This window comes from Dendrobates tinctorius, unplaced genomic scaffold (genome assembly GCF_039654945.1).
Source record: "Dendrobates tinctorius isolate UK_male_01 unplaced genomic scaffold, ASM3965494v1 ptg000054l, whole genome shotgun sequence".
Lineage (NCBI taxonomy): Eukaryota > Metazoa > Chordata > Amphibia > Anura > Dendrobatidae > Dendrobates > Dendrobates tinctorius.
In genome coordinates, this window is record NW_027361722.1 from 16,946,077 (window position 1) to 16,961,569 (window position 15,493).

Sequence of the window (15,493 nt, forward strand, 5' to 3'; positions counted from 1 at the left end):
GCAGATACTCATGACATGATGGCAAGGTTAAATGCAAAGGCCAAATACTTCTCTGTACTGGACATTAGCAATGGTTTTTTCAGTATACCTCTTGAAAAGAGTTGTCAGTATAAGTTTGCATTTACTTTCTTGGACGAGCAATATCTGTTTTGCAGGTTACCTCAAGGAGCACATTTGTCACCTAGTGTTTTTCATCAGGCATTGGCAAAGGTATTATCCAGATTTTCGAGGCCTGATTGCATTCTGCAATATGTGGATGATATTTTATTGTCTACAGAGGATAAAGAGACACATGTTTCTCTTCTGACAGAATTGTTTGAGTTGCTGCATGATGCAGGGTTGAAATTGAACACCAAAAAGGTCAAATTAATGCAGACTGAGGTCAGATTTTTAGGGGTGCTGTTGAGTCCAGGAAAAAGGCAGCCACTGCAGGAAAGAATTGAGGCAATTGCTTCCCTACCAATTCCGACATCACACAAGGCATTGAGACATTTTTTAGGTCTTATGAATTATTCAAGGGATTTCATTGAGAATTTTGCAGATAAGGCCAGACCTTTATATGATCTTTTGAAAGGTGAAAACAGTGATTACTTTGGTCCTTGGGGTGATGAACAGCAAACCTCATTTGAACAATTGAAAATGAATTTACAAAATGCACCTGCTTTGTCCACAGTAGATCCTTCGGCTCCATTTGCTTTGCAAGTGCATACATCGGGAACATCTGTTTCTGCTGTATTACTGCAATTACAGGGAGAAGAGTGGAGAATTTTGGGCTATTTTTCAAAACTTCTCTCACCTGTTGAAAAAGGTTTTGAGACCTGTGCAAGACACTTGGTAGGTGTGTACTTTGCAGTCAAAGCAACCGAACATATTGTCGGGTTCAACAAAATCATTTTGCAAACTCCTCACTCTACACTAAAACTTCTCTTTGAGAATAATATCCCAGGTGTGTCACATCAGAGATTTGCTCATTGGTTATTGTCATTGTCTCCCAAACAAATTGAGGTAGATTACAAGGCCAAATATGTTCTTCCTCAGCTGATGCAATATGAAGGACAAACTCATGATTGTTTACAGTCTTTTCAGGATCCAAGTCCATCACTTTTCAGACGGAAAGCAGAGGTAACAGACGAACCAATTTTTGTAGATGGTTCCAGATTCTATTCAGATGGGCACTATTATTCAGGATATGCCATTTTTTATCCCAAAAGAGGACAGGTTGTGAAGCACAAATTACCGAGTCATTTTTCAGCTCAAAGAGCAGAGCTAGAAGCAGTAAAAATGGTACTACAGCTGAATGAAGCAGATGATCAGTGTCCCATTGTGATCTACAGTGATAGCTCTTATGTTGTAAGATCACTGACAGATTACTTGTCAGTTTGGGAAAAAAGAGGTTATGTAGATTCATCTAATAAGACTCTTGTTCACAGTGACACACTGAAGACAATTTTCAGGATAGCATCAAAAAACCCTAATGGTTTTGCTATTGTCAAGGTTCCGGCCCATAAAAAATCTGATGATGAATTATCTGTTGGAAATGCAACCGCAGATATGCTAGCCAAAGAGGCAGCCCTGACAGGAGAAGAGGTGTTTGAACCTGAACCTCTCGAGGTTTCAGCAGTTCAAAGAACAGACACGCATATCCCTTCTTTTGCGGAAGAACAAGAAAAAGACTCATCTCTTGTTGCTTCCCGGGTTGATCCAAAACCTCCCTTTGTTTGTGAAAACGGGGTTTTGTGTCATGACTTAAACGGGGAGTTGCGTCCTGTTGTCCCAAGACATCTACAGGTTGAGTTCACAAAATACAATCATGAAAGTTTGGGTCATTTGGGCCAACAAAAATTGTTAGGCATTCTCAGAGAGAAATTTTACTGGGAAAAGATGGAAGAGACAGTGCAAAGTGTTGTTCAATCATGTCTCATTTGTGCCCAAATTAATCCAAGACCAAAAGGACAGAAACCGCCACTACTCCGAATCGCACCTGCAGATGGTCCATGGTCTACGTTACAAATCGACTACATTGGACCGTTACCATCAGGTAAAAATGGTCTCAGGTATGCATTGGTTGTAGTAGATGTTTTTTCTAAGTGGGTTGAAATTTTACCTGTCAGGAAAGATGATGCTTTGTCTACAGCTAGAGCATTAGTTAATCATGTCTTTTGTACTTGGGGGATCCCAAGAATGATCACCTCTGATCGAGGAAGTCACTTTACAGGAAAAATCATGCAAGCCGTCTGTGCTATTCTAGGGGTACGACAACAGTTTCATGTACCCTACCATCCACAGTCTGCTGGTATTGTGGAAAGGATGAATAGAACAATAAAATCCAGAATTGCCAAGATGTTATTGGACAAAGGCAATACTTGGGTTGATGCAGTACCTTTTGTACTGTTGAGTGTAAGAGGAACAACCTCTGCCACAACTCAGTTTACTCCTTTTGAACTGATGACAGGAAGAAAAATGCCATTGATTTTTCCTCATGAACCATTTTTGTCTACACCACAAAAAGATGCTGTTGCAAGGTCCAAATGGTTGCAATTGTTACAGGAAAATTTGAAAACGATTCTTCCACATGCTGCATCAAGAATGCAGAGAATGGAGCCACCATATGTATCCAAATTCAAGAAAGGGGCTCTAGTGATGATTAAAACTTTCAGGAAGAATGGACCTTGGGAAAGTAATTGGGAAGGTCCCTTTGAAATTATCGAAACCATGGGACAAGTGATGATACTTGTGCAACGAGCATCTAAGGTGGTTAAAAATACCCGCAGACAACAAAAATTGTGGGTACATGTTGATCAATGCAAACTGTATATTGCAAAATAATGATACTGCATTTCTTTTAGGAAGAAATGGATTCCAATAAGAACTGGAATACGAAACTCCACGTCCTTGATGGAAGGGATTCAACACCAATCCTTCAGGAGAAAAAGACATTTCCCAGGAAAAGCTACTATCTGATGGGAATCACATTTCTGCTGTTTTGTACTGTTTCAACTGTGATCTACGCTGAAGATATTTCACACCATGGAACAAATACTAGTGAAGTGAAGGAACTTTTCAAAGGAACTTTACATCCAAGGAAACCAAGAGGAACGAATCTACAAAGCTTAATAGATGAAGACATACCGGACGATTCAGTAGATATTACTGGAAACATTTGCATGGGTTTTGGTGCAAAATGCTGTATTGAGCTACACTTTATACATGACACTGACATAATATTACATGCAGCCACAGGACCTAAGACGAAGTTCACACAGTTACAAGGAGATTATATACACAATAATAAGACAGGCACATGGGAATGTAGTCCTACAGATGTGTTATTCTGGAATATAGAGATAAGAGGTGAAGAGAGAGCTGTGTGGTCAGGAGATATTACAAATGATATGATCGCAAAAGGGAAAGTTGAAACATCCAAAACAGATGCTTGGTTAAGGACACAACTTTTTGGGAAAGTTTTAGATCCTGCATTTCTTTCTATTACAGAAGGAGACGAGGATTGGGTAAAAACATGGAATTTTCAGATAACCAGAGAACCAGTACAAGTACAGGTATCTGTAGTTTTTACAGTTTCAAATACTATAGCTCCAGAAGTAAGGGTTACACCACAAGCAGTATATAGTCAAGAAAATATGTCTCCTTTATTACTAAAATGCAGCACGAGGTTAGAGCTACCTTCAGAATCTTTGTTAATATGGACCAAAGATAAATCATTTTTGGGAAGTTTTTCAAATGGTCCAACAAATGTTATACACAGAGGTCAATCCGGTAACGTGAGATGGTTAAATAAGGATTTTATTTTTTCTGTAGATAATCCATCTCCTAAGGATTCTGGACTTTACCAATGTTGCATTTTAACGAAATATAACTACAAACAATGTAGAGATGTAAAGGTAAATATATGGTCAGCAGTAGATAATGTATGCACACAGACAAGATTTCAACCATCTACTCCTTTTCAGATCAATCAGTTCCAAACTAAACCTCTGTTACGAGATGGAGTGTTTCTAACCATGGTATGGACCTTTAATATGTCTAACTGGAAAATCTCTTCTAGATATCCCCAGTGTCAACCACATCTCACTAACATGGAGATGGGAATAGAACAATGGTTTGGGAAAAGAACTTCAACACAGGTTAGAAGTAAGAGGGGAGTGTTTGAAGGTATTTTGGGGGGATTAGGAACAGTAGGAAGTTTAATTAACACTATGGACATTCATACACTTAAATCAGATCTGGAAAATATTGGGTATATTGGAGGAAAAGGGGTAAAGATTCAGAAAAGCTTGAATCAAGTCCTTGAAAAGATGGTTTTGAACACTGCTGCTGTATTGGGATCTTCTGCATCACATCTACAAGATGCTACTTTAGCTTTAATGGAAAGTGAACAGGAATCTCAAGTGGCCAAAACATGTCTAGAAATTCAGACTGAATATTCCACCAATCTGAAAATGATTGCACAAGCCTTACAAAGTGGAATTACCCCTTTAGGGCTAATAAGAAATTTGCCCATAGAATATAACTTTGCGTTAAACCATACAGATTTGTGGGTAAATAAGTGGTTAGGATGTGAACAGAACATTTGTGTAGGAACATCACTGATTCCAGTGTCAGGAAGAGAAGAAACCCTGGTTCCTATAGGTGTTCTGGGAATTCCTGTCAGCCCTACACAATTGTTATATTATCAATTACAGTACACAGATTTTGCATTTGATGGTACAAACATTGAACAATTAGACATTTCGTCATGCTTAAATTTTGTTTCCAAGGTAATGTGTCTACCTGGACAGGATAAAGTCATTTATCATTCATGTTTCCATAATCATACTTCTTGTCATGCCAGAGTTGAGAATGTCCACACGATACATGACTTGGTGACACCAGTAAGCGCTAACAAAACTTGTTTCCAAGTCATGTCAGGAAAAGAAGCAGTTTCTGCATTCTTCTCATCTTGTGTACATGTCGAAAATCTGACAATGGGTTTATATTGTATTGAGGGAAATGTTAAAACTCTCACAAAGAAGGAAGGTAGTATTAATATTACGTCAATAGGCTCAAGACGTCTGAAAATCCTTCTGATCCAGTTCAATTTGTCACAAGTCAATAAATTCCCTTGGGATTTGTGGACAAATGAAATAAAGAAAGACAAGGGTTTATTAAATCTGCTGACAAAACAATTAAAAGAAGCTGAAATTGTATTTAGACATGAACAAGGTAATCTAAATGATATTGAACATGAATGGACGAGTATGTCAGGGTCATCTTGGTGGAGAAATTTAGGAAAATCTGTAACCAGTTGGTCACAGTCTTCAGCGAAAATGGCAGCAGGAAATGTATTGTCTAATCCGATCGTTATTTTATTTATCATAGTTTTGCTGTGTATAATATATCAAATAATTATTATGTGTAAAATTAGGAGTATTTATAAGAATATAAAGGTAGAAATGAAAAAGGAAGATGATATTTTAAGAGAGATGTTAAAACGAAAAAAATATAACTCTCTGATCTAATTTTTGTTTTTACAATAGGTTTGAAAATTCAGATGACATTCAGGGCAGATGGTGATACAAGGTTTTCAGAATAAAGAATGAATGTGATACGAATGGTGAGAGAATGAGTTAGGATTGATTATGATATTTCTCAAATCATAATCAGGGGGGATTGTAAAATATCAGTATTTCTATAATAAAAAATATATGGATTAATTCTCTCATACAGAGTCTAGTCCAGCTAGCAGAGGCTCTGGTTAGAGTGTGACTGAGCTATTCTGGATTCCTTGGCTCACACAGCTGTCTCTCTTGTCAAATGTATAGGTCAAGATAGTCAAAGCTGTCAAAATGTGACTATTTAGAGATAATGAATGGTTCTAAAGATCTCAGACTTTAGGCTTAAATATCTCAGACTAAGGTAATGCATAAATAACTGTATACATATTGTTAAAATAACTACGGTTCACTTAATATGGAAGAACTTCTGAACATAGTGGCAAGCCACCATATGTGGTTATAATTTATAGGTCAGAATAGTATATAAAGCCGGTCTAACTCTTGTTCAGGAGATCTCATATCCCTTGAGACTCTCGAACACCCGGACAGCTGCTCAAGACTATATATATATATATATTTTTCTACACTCCTCTACTTCAGTATTCCTGTAGCGAGTGTACTATATTATCTGCAGTAGTAGGAAGCTAAGCCCCTCCCCCTGCAGTCACATGATCGTAGGTCCTGTGCGCACCTAGCTCTTCATCGTTGCTCCACCTCCCGCAGGTCCTCAAGCTACTCTGCTCCTACCCACGTAGGAAGGTAGTTGTTATAAATCTGTTTTTTGTGTGACACCTGCAAAATCTGTCTATTAGTCTTCTGTCAGTCTGGAGGGTATTCCGGAGTACCTCAAGGACTTTGAGGACGTGTTTTCTGAAAGCGAGGCCGAGGCATTGCCACCGCATAGGCCATTTGATTGAACTATTGATTTGATTCCTGGGGCCAAACTGCCCAAAGCCCGTTTGTTTAATTTGTCAGGCCCTGAGCGCTTGGCTATGAAAGAATACATCGCTGAAAGTCTCTGTAAAGGGCATATAAGACCTTCAGTGTCCCCAGTTGCAGCGGGGTTCTTCTTTGTTAAAAAGAAGGATGGTGGCCTGCGTCCCTGCCTCGACTTTCGAGAACTCAACAAAATTACCGTCAGGAACACTTACCCATTACCCCTGATTCCAGATTTGTGTAACCAGCTCTCAGGGGCTAAGTGGTTTTCCAAATTAAACCTCAGAGGAGCTTATAACCTGAAAAGAATAAGGGAAGGAGACGAATGGAAGACAGCTTTTCTTACGACAGAGGGATTGTTTGAAAATGTAGTAATGCCGTTTGGGCTTACTAAATGCACCAGCTGTCTTCCAGAACTTCATTAATGTGGTGTTTGCGGATCGCATTGGCAGCTTTGTGGTTGTCTATTTAGATGATATTCTGATATATTCTGCCGACAAGGACTCTCACTTACTGCATGTCAAAACTGTTTTGCAAAGGCTCAGAGAAAACCAGCTGTTCGTCAAGCTTGAAAAATGTACATTTTTTGTCCAGGAACTAACATTTTTAGGGCTCATAATCTCACCACAGGGGTTTCGAATGGATCCCAAGAAGGTGCAGGCCATCATGGAGTGGGTCCAACCTCAGGACCTTAAAGGACTCCAACGCTTCTTGGGATTCGCGAATTATTATTGTAGGTTCATCAAAGGCTTCTCGCAGATAGTTAAGCCCCTTACTGATCTCACGTGCAAAGGGACTGATATTAGGAATTGGTCTTCTGCAGCTAAACAATCTTTTCTTGTTCTAAAAAACCATTTCATGTCTGCTCCAGTATTGATTCAACCAGACCCATCTATGCCATTTATTGTGGAGGTCGATGCTTCAGAGGTGGGGGTAGGGGCTGGGTCGTCTCAGGGGCCTGCCACTCTGACTAACCTCAGGCCTTGTGCCTATTTCTCAAAAAAATTTTCTCCAGCAGAGAGAAATTACGATGTGGGGAATAGAGAGCTCCTTGGGATCAAATTGGCGTTTGAAGAGTGGAGGCATTTTTTGGAAGGGGCATCACGGTCATCACTGACCACAAAAATTTGGAGTATATTAAAACTGCTAAAAGACTAACGCCCAGGCAGGCCCGCTGGTCACTTTTTTTCTCCAGATTCCAATTTTCTATTACTTTCCGTCCAGGGTCTAAAAACGTGAAAGCAGATTCGTTGTCACGTTGTTTTGAGCCGCTGTCCGCCCCTGACCCACCGTCCTCCATTCTTCAACCCGGGGTGGTGATTGCGGAACTGTCATCGTTGGAGCGGGAGATAGTGGGAGCTCAATCTTTAGCTCCAAACTCCAAACCTGTACATAAATTGTTTGTTCCGCAGCATCTGCGCACCAAACTCCTGTGGGAGTTCCATGACTCGAAATTGGGTGCTCACCCAGGTATTACAGCAACATGCGAAGCAGTAAAGAGAGTTTTTTGGTGGCCATTAATGTCTGCAGAGATCAAGAAATATGTCGCAGCTTGTGGGGTTTGTACCTGTTCCAAGAGCTCTCATTGCCGGCCGGCCGGGTAATTGGTACCTTTACCAATTCCGAGAAGACGTGGACTCATTTGTCCACGGACTTCATTACTAACCTCCCTCCATCCCGGGATAACACTGTAGTTTGGGTAATTGTAGACAGGTTCTCCAAACTAGCACACTTTGTACCTATGGCTAAGCTACCATCAGCAGAAATCCTGTCTAGACTCTTCCTGTCCCAGATTGTTCGTCTTCATGGAGTACCCATGAACATTGTGTCCGACAGGGGAGCGCAATTCGTAGCTAAGTTTTGGCAGGCCTTTTGCAAAAAGCTGGGGATATCTCTGTCTTTTTCCTCAGCTTATCACCCAGAGAGCAATGGACAGACGGAGCGCACCAATCAGTCGCTTGAGCAGATTCTCCGGTGTTTGACTTCCACTTTAAAGGATGACTGGTGCGATGCCTTACCGTTGGCGGAGTTCGCCTTCAACAATCGAATTAATCAATCTACTGGTTAGGTCACCGTTTTTTATTAATTACGGATTAAACCCTCATTTCGGGGAATTTTCATGTCTGGATTCCAACTGTCCAGGGGCCGAGGATTGTATCAATTGGATTAGTGATCTGTGATCTAAGGTTCGTTTAAATATTTCCAGAGCGCAAGGGAAATATAAATATTTCGCAGATAATAAGATGGACTCTGGTCAGACGTTACAGTGCCGAGATAAGGTGTGGCTTTCCACACGACACATAAGCCTAAGGTTACCCTCCGCCAAACTAGGGCCAAAATTCATTGGCCGTATGAGACAACCGAAGTGGTTAACCCGGTAGCGTATCGTTTACGTCTTCCTTCATCATTAAAACTCCATGATGTCTTCCATAGGCCCCTGCTTAAACCTTTAGGTTCAGTGGTGGAGGATCCAGGTTCCCTTCCAACCCCGGTACTGGTGAATGGACATATGGAATTTGAAGTGCAACACATTGTACATTCCCGATGGGTTCGCGGGTCTTTACAATACTTGGTGCACTGGAAGGGGTACAGTCCGGAGGACCGGTCATGGGTACCAGCCAGATTGGTGCACGCTGACTGCCTGGTTAGAGCATACCATGCTCGATATCCTGAGAGACCTGGGGGTCCAGAGGCCCCCCGTTGAAAGGGGGGTACTGTCATGGTTTACTGAGGCTCCAGGTTAAGCGGTGCAGAGGTTAATCTGGGAGGCCTCTCTATGGATCTGGGGAGGGTTCTTATAGCCTCATGGAGGAGCCGTCCCCTGTCATTTATACTCCTAGCTGAGTGTGCCTGACCCTGTTCTGTCTGTGCTTCATGCCTGTCTTCGTATGCTTGCTTGGTGTTTGATTTGGTCCTGTCACAGTTAACGTCTCTTGTATTCGGACTCTGTACCTCTATGCCCACCCTGTGTATGACCCCTGGCTACGTATTGACCTTTCTGTGATTATCCCTTCTGTACCTCGCTGCCTGCTCTTTGTATGACCCCTGGCTACGTATTGACCTTTCTGTGATTATCCCTCCTGTACCTCGCTGCCGGCTCTGTGTATGACCTCCTGGCTTGCCTGACCTGAGTTCCCCTCTCCTCTACTTCAGTATTCCTGTAGCGAGTGTACTATATTATCTGCAGTAGTAGGAAGCTAAGCCCCGCCCCCTGCGGTCACATGATCGTAGGTCCTGTGCGCACCTAGCTCTTGATCGTTGCTCCACCTCCCGCAGGTCATCAAGCTACTCTGCTCCTACCCACGCTAGACGCCAGGACTCCCGTGGCTGCGGGTAAGAGTCCTCCACGTGCACTCTATCTGTGTCCTTGTTACTAGAGGTGGCGGTGCTGCTAAAGCACCCCTGACACCTCTGCCATGCTACCGTTCAGGAGTCCCACTAACAAACACATCCAGTCAGAGTGGGGCACCTCCATCATAGCACACTGCTGCTCAAAGTCCTTGAAGAACCCCTTCACATCTCTGAGAGCCTCATCAAATGGCTTAAACTCTGTCCGGGTGATTTCCGTACAGGTTCCCGAATCGTCGGGGTTACACTCTGCATTGCGTTTTTCCCTCTTTCAAGCTTCATTGCTTCTTGTCTCCGCTGTGCCCGGCAGGAAGCCTCCTCCTTGTACTCCTGAGAGATGCCTGAGCCCAGAAACGCCATCTTTTCTTCGTACCACACCAACCACTGGCTTTTTTGGATGGAGATGCCTGTCTCCAGTGCTTGTTCTTCAGACATCTGGGAGGAGGTGGCCGGGCTAGCACCGACCAGTAGGTCAATTAAGGCTTCTTTAGTCAGTCCCTGGTATTTCAGGCCAAAGTCTCTGCCTCTCCCCTGTAAACTGGATACAGTCCAATTTCTGTTCTCACTCTGTGGGTGGTTCTCCATTGGGTTACACTCTGTTGATCCCACTGCTGCCGCCAGTTGTCACGGGGTCCTTCTCCGGTATCACACAATCTACAGAGCAAGGGAAGTGTGAACAATCCCAAGACCTTTATTATAGGCAAAATTAGAAGGTCTATAAACAATCCACCACACTGAGGATACAATAGTCCAGAACACGTATGCAGTTCAGTAACAGGATGAAAAGTCCAGGGAGATGAGAGTCCAAAAATCTAGCAGCCAGAGGATAAAAAGTCCATACCCTTCCCTTTCTCTCTGACATGCTGAGTTCACAGGATGCTCTACACACAGAAATTGTCCTTTCCAGCCCCCTCCCTATGTCCAGGAGTAGTCAGACGAAAGGTACCTGGGGGATTAAGACACCACAGGGGGCCCATCAAGAGACACAGATACAGTCAGGCTGCAGACATACAAGGCAACAAGAAAAACACTATGAAAATAAGTGAAATAGAAATATACACAAAATGATACCCACATAGCATATCACACCACCACAACTGCATTGCCCGCAAGGTCTCGCTGCTCAAGAAGGCGCATGTGCAGGCCCGTCTGAAGTTTGCCATTGAATACCTGGATGATTCTTTGAGTGATTGGGAGAAGGTGCTGTGGTCAGATAAGACAAAAATTGAGCTCTTTGGCGTTAACTCAACTCGCCGTGCTTGGAGGAAGAGAAATGCTGCCTATGACCCAAAGAGCATTATGTTTTGGGAGTGTTTCTCTGCACAGGACTACAGTACTTCACGCATCAAGGGAGAATGGATGGAGCCAGGTACCGTAAAATCCTGAGTGTCCCTCCACCAAGACATCAAAATTGGGTCATGGCTGGGTCTTCCTGCAAGACAATGACCCAAAACATATAGCCAAGGCAACAAAGAATTGGCTCAAAAAGAAGCACATTAAGGTCATGGAGTGGCCTAGCCAGTCTCCAGACCTTAATCCCATAGAAAACTTATGAAGGGAGTTGAAGTGCCGAGTTCCCAGGAGACAGCATCAAAATCTTAATGATTTAAAGATGACCTGCAAAGAGGAGTGGACCAAAATTCCTCCTGACATGTGTGCAAACATTATCATCAACTACAAAATACATCTGACTGCTGTGCTTGCCAACAAGGGTTTTGCCACCAAGTATTAAGTCTTGTTTGCCAGAGGGATCAAATACTGATTTCTCACTGCAAAATGCAAATAAATTTATATAATTTATACAATGTGATTTTGTGGATTTTATTTTTGATATTCTATCTCTCAATGTTAAAATTATCCTACCCTTAAAATTATAGACTGCTTATGTCTTTGTCAGTGGGCAAACTTACAAAATTAGCAAGGGATCAAATACTTATTTCCCCCACTGTATATGCACACAAGGGATTTAGAACTATTATTTGACTTTGGACTTACTTGAATTGAAAAATATGGAGGTCTGGGTGAAGATTCCTTTCAAGGAATTGTCACATCCCCATCAAGTGTCTGTCCTGCCTGAGGTTCTAGTGTGGCTGGGATCTGAAGTGCCAGTCAGTTTGCAGTATGGGTGTGTGTGCTGTCCAGCAGGACTAATTAACCACACTCTATTTAAGCTCCCAAAATAGAAGCTAGTTATAGTTTATTAGTTTATTCCTGATCTGGTTCACCCCTGATGTTCTGCTTTTGTTCAGCTTGATTCCTATTCCTGACTTCAGCTCTTGTTTTGGATATTCTTCTGCGTGACAATTCTATTCCTGCCCCTGATCTCCTGGTATTAGTTTGCCTTTCTGACTATTCACTGCCAACCTGCTGCACTAGCCAGCAGCCTTCCAAGGACTCAACTCATGGCCTCTGTGTAAGGTCAAATCCCTGTACAAAAGAAGGCCAGAGACCTAATAAATGGAATAGCTGGAATAAAGCCTGTCTGTGGAAGCCTTATTTAGAACTAACAGCCAACCACATTACAGGAATTGAACATTTACTTCCACATTGTGTACTGGAAACACCGACCAAAAGATTTTGCACGCACATTATCCAAAGCAACAAATGAACCATTTACAGTAGAAACAAGCACCCATCAAAGGAACATTAGAAGTGTTTCCCTGTTCAGAGTTTTCTACTGACAATTATGGAGATTACAAAAAACAGCTGCTGGTTAGGATTTCCCTATTCCATAAAGGTATTTTCCAAGCATTTCCACTCAAATGTGAGAAAATGAATTCACATATAATCCTCCAAAGCTTATGATTTCAAAACCATTTCAAACCATATTATATGGTTTTTTATTCCTGAAGAAGAACTGGGTTACATTTCGAAACTTGCAGACAAAAAGCAAAAAATATTATTTTACATTTTCTCTGGCACTTAATGTTTCTTCATCAGCTGTTAGAGTGGATACAGTGCACAAACTTTCCATTTATTTAAAGATTCAAGTGATATATCTGTATAGGGAAGCGCTGTAGCTGTAGCCACTGTGAATTGATTCACTTGAGATATACTGCAGAAACAACAGCACCTTAATAATAGCATTTTTTTTGTATTTTTCACAAACTGCAAACAAGGAGGGGCAGTATTAAACCTCTTAGTGTTATTTTTGCAGCTAAAACAAAATCCTTTATCCAAGACTTGTGTGTCACAGAAAGTGTGGTTCCTGCATTGTAGGAGGGGCAACCCTTTTTTTTCCTTACATACAAAAGAAAAGTAATCCAGAAATTTAAACAAAACTGTCCACTCACAAAGTGTGCATATTGTAAAAATAACTTTTTTTTTGGCACACTTCGTTGTGTTAGGTTGAACAATAAGAAATGTTCACTAGTTGCCTGCTCCTGGCCCAATGGATATTGATCAGTGCGCACTAAGGAAATCATACCAGAGACAGTCGGATGTAACCTCTCTTTAACCAATCTTTGGCACAGCTCCAAGAGGAAGAGAGAGAGCTTTATTAATCCAAACATAGGCTTATATATCCCCTGTAAGGGGGCTTTGTTAACTCTAAAATGGGAGTGTTCGTATGTATTCCATTCGTTAGTGGGTTGGGCAGTAAGCTAGTCTGTGGGCGGATCCATGAGGTCATCAGGCTGGGTTGGTCCATGAGGTCATCAGAGTGGGCATCGTCGTGGGTAGATCCATGAGGTCATCAGGGTGAGCGTCATCGTTGGTGGATCCATGGAGCACATGGTGTGTGGTGAAGCAGGAGATGGCAGCCATCTTTAGTGTCACATTTTGATCTGAAAAAGCTCATGTAAGGTGAAATAATACACTTAGTGGGTAGTTCCTCTCAATCTCTTATGTCTTGAGGTTAATTAAGTATTTGATCTTAAGGCTCTCCTCAACAATTGTTCTATTAGTCTAATATCACACACATAAATTCCACCTTAATACAGCAGCCTGTAGCAGGAGCTTGCTTTTGGGACATTAATTTTCCTAGATTTTATATGCCCTAAGTCTTGTATTGTAAAGGGATGTGGATGTGTTTTTTTTTTGTTTTGTTTTTAAAATCTTTTAATGAAAAGTCAAATTTTAGTTTTTGAATGCCTGTTTTAATTGTCCAATTTATCAACTGTACAATATATACCCCATCACCATACTGCATCCTGTTACCTCGTTTCCATTTCCGGTCGTGAACCGATATGTAGCTGCTTTGTAACATAGCATTTTAAGGGTTAGATATCTTATGTTGCATTTTTGTTGAAAGATGGTTAGTTAAAATAAAAAAAATGCATAAAAATAAAAAAAAATGCTTTTGCTGGCCATACACTGCCAGGCATCTCCTTATCTTTCACATCCTAATTTTCTATGATGCAGCTTCTGCCACTGACTTTGCATTGTAGAGCCACACCAGCCATACACCAACTGGCTACCCGCTGTGCTAGATCATTAGCAGCTGCAAAGTTGCTGTACACTGTGGCACAATTCCTGGGAGAAGTCATTTCTTCTTCACTTTGAAAACAACTTGGCTGTTCATGCTCCCTTAAAAAAAGGATAATTTTTTGTCGAGTTAATACAAATTTTGCAACTGCTCAATCGTTTTTCGAATAGCTAACCATTGGATACCAAAACAGGGATCATCTCCCTCCACAGTTGAGAAGCCATTATTTCTTCACATTCAAGCGAACACGTTTTGTCTCCCTTCATAAAGGGACATCGTATAAAAAAAACCTTCACTACTACATTTTGTAAAGAATATAGCTCTTGATATTCCCCAACAGGACTAATTACTGCACTTCCCATCTTAAAATGTTGCAGTTACTTCCATTTCCACTGCATGTGTATAAACACTAGCAAAAAAAGCGCCTTCTCCCAAAAAGGGATAATTTTTGGACTCTTTATACTGTTGATACTATTTACGAGTAGCCTGCAAAGTTTAAAACCTCACTGTTTCGTTAAATACAGTCATGGTCAAAAGTGTTGGTACCCTTAAAATTGTTCTAGAAAATTAAGTATTATTTCCAGAAAATGTTTACAATTACACATTTTTGTTATACACATGTTTATTTCCTATGTGTGTATTGAAGCAACACAAAAAAAAGAAAAAAAGCAAATTGGACATTATTTCACGCAAAACCCTAAAAATGGGCCAGACAAAATTGTTGCCACCCTCACCTTAATATTTGGTTGCACACCCTTTGGAATAAAATAATTGCAATCAATTGCTTCATACTGTCACACCATCAAAAAGCTTCTTACACCTCTCAACTAGGAATTTTGGACCATTCTTCTTTTTCAATCTGCTCATGATCTCTCATATTTGAAGGGGGGGCGCCTTCTCCCAATAGCAATTATAAGATGCCTCCACAGGTGTTCAATGGAATTTAGAACCTGACTCATTGCTGGTCACCTCAGAACTCTCCAGCATTTCCATCCATTTCTGGATGCCTCTTGAAGAATGTTTGGGGTCATTGTCCTGCTGAAAGACCTATGACCTAGGATGCAAACCCAGCTTTATGACACTGGGCACTATATTGTGACCCAAAATCTGTTTGTAATCTTCAGATTTCATGATGTCTTCCACACAGCACCCAGTGCCACAGGGAGCAAAACAACCCCAAACATCTTTGAACCTCCACCATATTCGACTGTAGGTACTGTGTTCTTTTCTT